This window comes from Parasteatoda tepidariorum, chromosome X1, assembly GCF_043381705.1.
Source record: "Parasteatoda tepidariorum isolate YZ-2023 chromosome X1, CAS_Ptep_4.0, whole genome shotgun sequence".
NCBI classification, from domain to species: Eukaryota; Metazoa; Arthropoda; class Arachnida; order Araneae; family Theridiidae; genus Parasteatoda; species Parasteatoda tepidariorum.
This window is the reverse complement of record NC_092214.1, coordinates 56840126-56848202: the sequence shown is the minus strand read 5'-3', so window position 1 is coordinate 56848202 and position 8077 is coordinate 56840126. Positions and strand designations below refer to the sequence as shown.

Sequence of the window (8077 nt, the reverse complement as noted above, 5' to 3'; positions counted from 1 at the left end):
GCTTTTAAAAAGGGCAAAAAATGCCCTTAAAAATCCAAAAATTGCGCAAAAAATGCCTTAAATAAAGTAAAAATATTGAATTAAAAAAATGTTTTGCTCTTTAAAATTATTATGAGTCATTTAAAAAATATAAAGCAATGCAATACTTGTTCTACGTTCATTAAAGNTTCGGATCATCCTCCGGGATGTTTCCCAGACCGTCGCCAATAGCCCATTGTGCAGCTCTAGTGCGACGTAAATTAACAACAACAACAATTGCCGAGTTGAAAATGAGATATTTATTATATTAGCGAGATTCGTTATAGCGAGATTCGAACCTGCTACCTCCACGCTTCGGACAAAAACAGAAAGTAAACGCTTTTGAACTCTATTTTTTACTTTGTGAAATACAAATAATTTATTTTATTCGTGAATTAGAGAAAAAAATATTTTCATTTAATTTGCAAATTTCTATATATTTTTTTTATTTTATTAATATTCTATATATTTTTAGAAGAAACAAATATTTTCAGGGTAGCCACTTTTCAAAAAAATTTAAAAACTGTCAGAAAAAGATCAAGGAAACAAAATGTTTTTATTACTACCGACCAAAAATATTTGCAATTTAAAAATCTGTGTTGCAATTGACCAACTAATTTCCTTAAATTTTCAATGATCTCATAAAACAGATGTGACTACTTTTTAAATTTTTACAGACTGCGACTCCTCTGGTTTTGAGAGCTACTAAAAAAAATGTTTTGAATTAACAGCAGCACAATAGTGTATAATATTAAACTTATTTATTTACAAAAAAAAATATGAAATCATTTCATATTAGATTTGCGATTCCAACAAATTCAATAAAATAATAAAATTTCAAACAAGTGGTATCTCATCTCATGACTTCAAAAATGTCGACTAAAATCCTTTTTGCTTATTTTTAATGTGATTTATTCGAGAGTTTATTCATACTGGTTAATTTGTTATGGAAAACTTATGATCAAGGAGGACATTTTTATGTCCTCATAAGTTTAAACAGTAATAAGATTAGCAAAATTATAAGGTGAATTGTTTGTACAGTTACAAATTCTTATGAAATTTCACAGTAGGAAATGAAGAATATTCTGAGAACTCCACCGACATCAAATCATTTAATAAGTTTTGTGATAAACACGTGTCGACGACCTGGATCGTCGCCAATGAGTAAAGAAGATGATACTAGCGTAGATTTTTTTCATAGCTTGGCATTTTCGGTTTTGTAGAACGCGATAAACACTCTTTCATTTTGTCTCTGTAATTCCTTTAAACCACTTGCCTTTTGAGAAATTTTGCTGTCAAAATGGTAGCGACTCTGAAAAATATGGTAATTTCTTTCATTATTGTGTTAATTTGTAACTGAAAATTAACTCAACTGTGGTTAGCATTATTTTTTTTTAACATCTTTTACTGAAATTTAATTTCTGTTCAGACAGATGTTATAAAAAAGTATTCATTAATTGTTTACCTGTTTAGGTCCTATTTCTCATCTTATTTATGATTTTAGAAAATTCGTAAATTGTCTAAAATTGAAAAGTTGTCTTTGATTTTATTTATTTATTGTATATTTCTTAGTAGTAAAAAGAGCTGTATTTTTTCCGTTTAAATTTTGATTGTTATGATCAATGTTAATGATATTTTTACAGTTTTTACTAATGTGCCTTCTGAACATTAACGGAATAATGAATTTCTACTTATTATAACAATTTTTAAAAACTATGCTGTTTTTTTTTTTAAATCTTAAATATATTTAGTTTAAATCACTTCCTGTGGCATGTAAATATCCCGGCCACTATATCTCTTACGACTTTCAGTTCTTGATTGCAGTATATACAGCTTTTAATAAAAATTATTCTGTATTAAAAATATAAGGTATATTGATATAGACTCAAGGTACATTGACAGAAATGTCAATGGACACAAAATAACATTATATTAATCGGAGACGTTTGCATACTGATATTCCAAAGAAATAGATATTATGAATCGTTTTACAAAAAATAGATATTACGAATCGTTTTTTTAAAAAAAAACTATTTCAGAAATATTGAGACCTATTGTATAGGTGTTGCAACTTTGCAACTTTGTTTACCACATAAAAAGAAAAAAAATTAGCAATTAAAATTTTAAATTATAAACTAAATTGAAGTTAAGTAATTCGGGATTAGATTAAAAATTTCTGAACTTCTAAAAATATTTTAACCTTTTTTAAATATATATTCCTAGCAAACATATTGATTCCTAACGATTAAAGGTTTTTTATTTTCAGAAATTATCGACAAATCATTTGTTGAGCTTTTTATTTATCTTTTTCCACCTACACCTTAATACATCGATTAAATACTTTGATACAGTTCTGGTTTTTTTTAAACGTTTTATTGTGTTCAAGAAATTTTCGTAAGTTTAATTAAGTTCGAACTGGCTGCAGTTCAACATTTGATAGCTAATTAGGAACGATACTAGCAGTTGCGGAAATATAGAACAGTGCCTGAAAGGCTCTGAAGAGGGAAAAATTTAGATTTCATGAAAGAGAAAAAAAATTTTTTTTTATAAGAAAGTGTGTCAATCATAATTTTCTAATGATTTCACTATTTTTAATACTTTTTTACAATTTTAAAAATTATAGTTATTGGGAGCTTTGCAACTTGACTTATAACTATCACATTAAAATGAAATAAATTATGCCAACTTACTCTTCTTATGTTTTCGTTTTGTATCATAATTCGTAAATACTAAGTTCAATAAAATTAACTTTGGAACAACTTATTACAGCTCTTGAGGTCCAAGGTTCGATCTCTGCCGGTTGCTAATGAACATCTAGTTTTCTTATGCCATAGAAAGTTATAAAGCCTTTACTAAAGTTTCTATTGATGGATTTCCGGAATTTTTTTTCCGTATAACATGACAATACCGTTTCTTTTATATTAATCTTTTTCATTGTATTTTTCATACATTGATATATAGACATACTTTCGTAATGTATACAATATACACTGGTGTTCAAAAATAAGAGAATTTTCAGATTTTGCGTCATCTCTTGAACTACAGCACCATTTTGAATTAAATTTTTTATGCATATAGATTTATGGATTAAAAGATACCTTTCAACAGTTATAATTCACACGCTAGCTCCAGTATGAATAAAGCCTGAAGATTTGGATGGTCATTCAATCCTAAAAATGTCTTAAATTAAACGTAAAAACCGGCAATAAGATGAGTTCTAAGTGGCCGAGCGTTGTTTGCAAAAATGAAATAAGGGTACATGCTTTCAAGATCTCTCCCTATACTTTCACCAGTCACAATTTGTTTTTCAAAAGCATGGACGAGTGAGCTGCCATCAAATATGCAACCTACCTAGATCTGTTCTAAGTGACCGAGCGTTGTTTGCAAAAATGAAATAAGGGTATATGCTTTCAAGATCTCTCCCTCTACTTTCACCTGTCACAATTTGTTTTTCAAAAGCATGGACGAGTGAGCTGCCATCAAATATACAACCTATCTTGATCATCAAGCATTTGCTGCTATAATGACAGATTTCTCGGAAATTGGTGGGCATGTAGTGATGCTATAACTCTTCAGTTTTTGAATAAATGGAAAAATCCCTGGAGTTTTGGGTATTAAACCCAGAATTTTAGAAATATTGGGAATTTAAAATTATTATTTAAATAAAATGGCATAAAGCTAAGCATTGTTTTTAAAATATACTATTAAGGATTGAAAGATTAGGCAAAAAAAAGTTAAAAAGTCTACAAAATAATTAATCAAATTATTAACATGCATGACTTTGAAGGCCAATTTAAACTTTTATAAATAAAAACTAGCAATTTTAAAAATTTCTTTTCCATTATTTCCTAGTATAAACCGATATTTTTTCCACCCATTGTAACTGCAAGTATGTCCCTGGTATCAGGTAGTAGGTCCCTGGTTCATACCTTTATTATGAGAGATCCGGAAACTTGCTCAACCGTTATGGTGGCGACGGATTGATGGTCTGGGCAGTCAAAACATCGGATGTTTGCACACCACACCACGTGTTTGAAGAATGCACTGTGGAGCGATTCCCTGGTTTTTCTAGCACGTGATGCATGAAATTAATATATTTCTCAAAATATATTAATAATATTCATTCTTTGTAAATATGCACACAGTGTAAATATAAAATATATTTTAAAGTGATTGATTAAATCTGCACGTTAGATTTTTGTTTATTAGATTCTTTTTATTTATTTTGTAAGATAAAATTATTTCTTTCAGTTTATTGTAACTTTTTCATGATATGCGTATGAAATGCGTTATTTTCCATATTTTAACTTCTCTTTTCCTTTACTTTATTTGATTTCTAACCGTCTCACCTCAACGTTAAAGAGAGATGGTAGTTTAATTTTAAACAATTCTTCGATTTTGTTCTCGATATTCCATTATTTTTTGTTCAAACTAAAGTATGGAAATTTAAAATAAGTATAAATATTTCTTGTATCTTTATTCTTAGTACTTTTATTTCGATTTGAAAAAACAACGGCAATCTAACATATAATCCCCCTATATTTTAGTTAAACTGAATTTCTCACTATTATAGTTAAATTTATTTCAAACTAAACAAAATGTATTTCAAACATTTTGAGTTAAATTTGGAATTTGTTTTGAGTTTGAAAGAAAACAAATACTGAACTTATTTTAGAGCCAGAGTTTTTTTAAAAAAAATATTTCTTGAACTTCTAGGCAACAAATCAGGATTTTCAATTCGTAGTTTATACGACATTAATTTTGCTATTTGAAGGTAAATAAAACTATATAAAAGTATTGTTAGAATTTGCTATACAATGATCGTTTTATTCATAGATTATAATCTCTTCTCGCTATAGTTCGATAAAATGTTTGAATTATTTACGTTCATCAAGCACACCAATATAGCAAAATATTCTCAACTTTTGTATAAAAGGAAGGTTTTAGTTAAATTTAATCAAATAAAAATTTAAAATAAATTTCTTTTTTACCATAACTGCGAATTTCACGTGCCTCCTCTTGAGGAATTTGGACAATTCTACTTTAGTTACAAAAAGGCCAAAAAAATAAATAAATAAAAGATTCATTGAATGGTTAAGTAAAATGGAACCAATTACCATCATTCTATGATTTTAACACAAAAATAAAGTTAAAATGTTTCTAATAACCACATTTTTTCAAAAAACTTAAAAAGGGGAAAATAATTTAATTTTCCTATACTCAAGGAAAAAAAGGGAGTATATTTTTAAAAAGTCATGAGAGAATTTTAAATGATAATTGAAGTTAATTTCGATAGTGATACGCCCTATGTTTTTCGTTTTGAATACAAGACTTATTGTTTACCTTCTAGTACGCTTAGAAACCTCATTATTTTTTATAAAAAAAATGAATTTCATTTTTTTCTGAGTTTTAATTTGTGTCTGTTCATTTTAAGTCAAAATGTGGTCAAAATTTCGATCGCAATGTGGCAAAAATTCAGAGAGGCAATAAATATTATTTGACAACAAAATAGCAAAAAATTTTACTCTTAACCGTCAAGAAAATTATTTAAGCTTGTATTATTATCTAGTAGCTTCAATTGGAATTTGAGCACTCTAGCTAGTCATAAAAGCCTTATAATTTTGATTACATGATTTACTCCTTACAAACAGCCATGAGCATGCGGGCTGATTAAATAAAACGTGATAAAGAAGGATCAAGAGTAAATACATATATTTTTTTTAATATCATAAATATATTCTGTTGTTTTTGTTGGTAAAGTTGAAATGAAATCACGCGTTTATTTGACTTTGTCGGCAAGATCTTCACCGAAAGATTTGCCATATTGTACTTATCAGTTTAATTTAGAGTATTGACCTCAGGAGATGGTTGATACGGCAAGACATTCGATGTTTTACTTTAGATGATAAACGAAATTTTCGACCTAGAAAAGAGTAAAAGGTGGAATCAAAATAATAACAAATAAAACAAACATATTTAACAAGTATACAAAGTTTGCTCAAACATATTAAACAATTACGAAGCTAAATTTTAAATTACTTTTTAGAGTTTTATTTTCAGACGGGTGAAATTAAATTTTCATGAACTCCCCGGAATTTGTATTTCCAATCATTCATGCTTTTTCTGTGAAAGAAATAAAATCAGAATCATTATTTACTTACTGCAATCTGATGATAAAATAAAGCTCATAAAACATAGATCATGTACTTTATGATTGCGAAATCAAGTATGATTTAAGTAAATCTCTGCTTTATGGTTTATATTGTTAGTTCATTATTCTTTAGTGTTCCTACTTAGGGACAGTTCTAAAAACGTATAAGTTTAAATAAGTAAGTAGTAATAATAGTGATAAGTAAATACAGGGAGGCCGCAGGTAACTAAAAATGTAAGATGTGGTAAAAACTCAATTTATTTTTTACTTATGTAATTTATATTATTATTCAATCGTAACTGCAACCATCACGTACATTTTAAATGCCTTATATTTGTACCGAAAAAATTCTTTGTAATCACCTTCAATAGTAAACTGAAAAAAATATGCTAGTAGAAAAAATTGCTAATTTTTTTTCACTTTTAATAGAAAATTGATTTTTATCAATCACCACTTTTACATTTTTAGTCGCCTATGGCACCCCTGTAAGTAGTAATAAGTAAAGAATAATAAGTAGTAATAATAAGTCAAATAAGCAATAAGAAGTAAGTTAAAAATAAATAATTATTTTTTATTGCACGTTTTAAATGGCAGCACGTATCCAGGATTAAATTGGTTATGTAGCCTTTTTTATTTTCAAATTCGAATTAAAAGTGATTTTTCCTGATGATAGGAAGTAAAAAATTTAGAAAAGTTGCTTTTCTGAATATAGAAGGGGAACCGTAATTATTTTTAACCGTAGTATATATTTTTATATTAACCGTAGTATATATTTTTAGAATGCTAGTCAAAAATTAAATACAAATACAAATACAGACACAATAGGGTCGCAAAATAATATTTAACCTTTTGAAGCAGAATTTTATTAAACATATTTTTCATACTTTTTTCATTAATTTAGGTCAAAATAAGTTTAAAATATTATACTTAGCATTTTAATAATTTTTGGTTATGAAATACAACATGAAACACCGGTGCATTTTTCTGCGTTAAAGGTAAAATCTTCTAAACACGGCTCACTCACAAGCAATAATTTTTGAAATATGCAGTTATTTGGATCAAAGAGGAACTGCTATTCATCATTGAAATTTCTATAATTCAAAAAAAAATATCAATTTTTGAATATGAATGAAAGAAAAATAAATTTCAAACTACTTTTTTTGGATTTTATGTATCAGTACAAAAACATTTCCGATAATCTAACAGATTTTTTAGTAACTATAAGACTATTTTTTTATAATTGAAAGTATCTATATATATTTTTGCTTGAAATTAGAGCGCCAGAAAAAAATATATAAAAAGGACACCATTGTCCTATGTGTGTCAAAGGCTTAAGCGAGAAAAAATGAATGATGACAGCAAAACCGATGTAGAAATCTAATGAATATCTACTTAGGAAAACCAGGGCTAAAGAGAATAGAAGGGCTGGTTCACTCCTTTGAAGAAACTCTCGCCGCGCCAATCCTCCGATTTTCTCTAGTGACGTCACTTTGGCGCAAAGCTCGCACTTTTACTTCAAGAACACAGCGTTCGGCCTTACTAGCTCTAACTAATATTGGAGCATTTCTTTTTGTGACATATTCTAAAACATTAGTTATTTTCTATAATGACTTTCCTCAGTTTTCGCAGTGAATTTACAAAACTTTAAAACTATTAACGAGATGCCAGTTTGCGCGATTGCAACTTGCAAAAATTCTGATAGAGAAACAAAAGGAAAAAAAAAATTTTTCCGCGTGTTCCCTGAAGTAAATGAACAACTATGTAAAGAATGGATTCCGAAATGACACAGTTAATATAAAACAGCAATACGTTTATTCTGTCGTAAAGAACTTTTATAAAAATTCATTATCTAAATAGAAACCGCCTCGTTACTTCATAAAGAAAGGCAGGTGAAAAGAATTAAAAAAT

At 27.9% G+C, this 8077-nt stretch overlaps 1 protein-coding gene across 1 annotated transcript in view; it reads left to right on the top strand.

Annotated features, from left to right (window-relative positions):
- The first annotated feature begins 1045 nt into the window (after positions 1-1045).
- LOC107448944 (protein phosphatase 1 regulatory subunit 3C-B) overlaps positions 1046-8077 on the top strand; it is an 18448-nt gene continuing 11416 nt past the window's right edge. The window contains exon 1 of the mRNA XM_016064319.4: positions 1046-1342. The gene's annotated coding sequence lies outside the window, so the exon portion shown is untranslated. The remainder of the gene's footprint in view (positions 1343-8077) is intronic.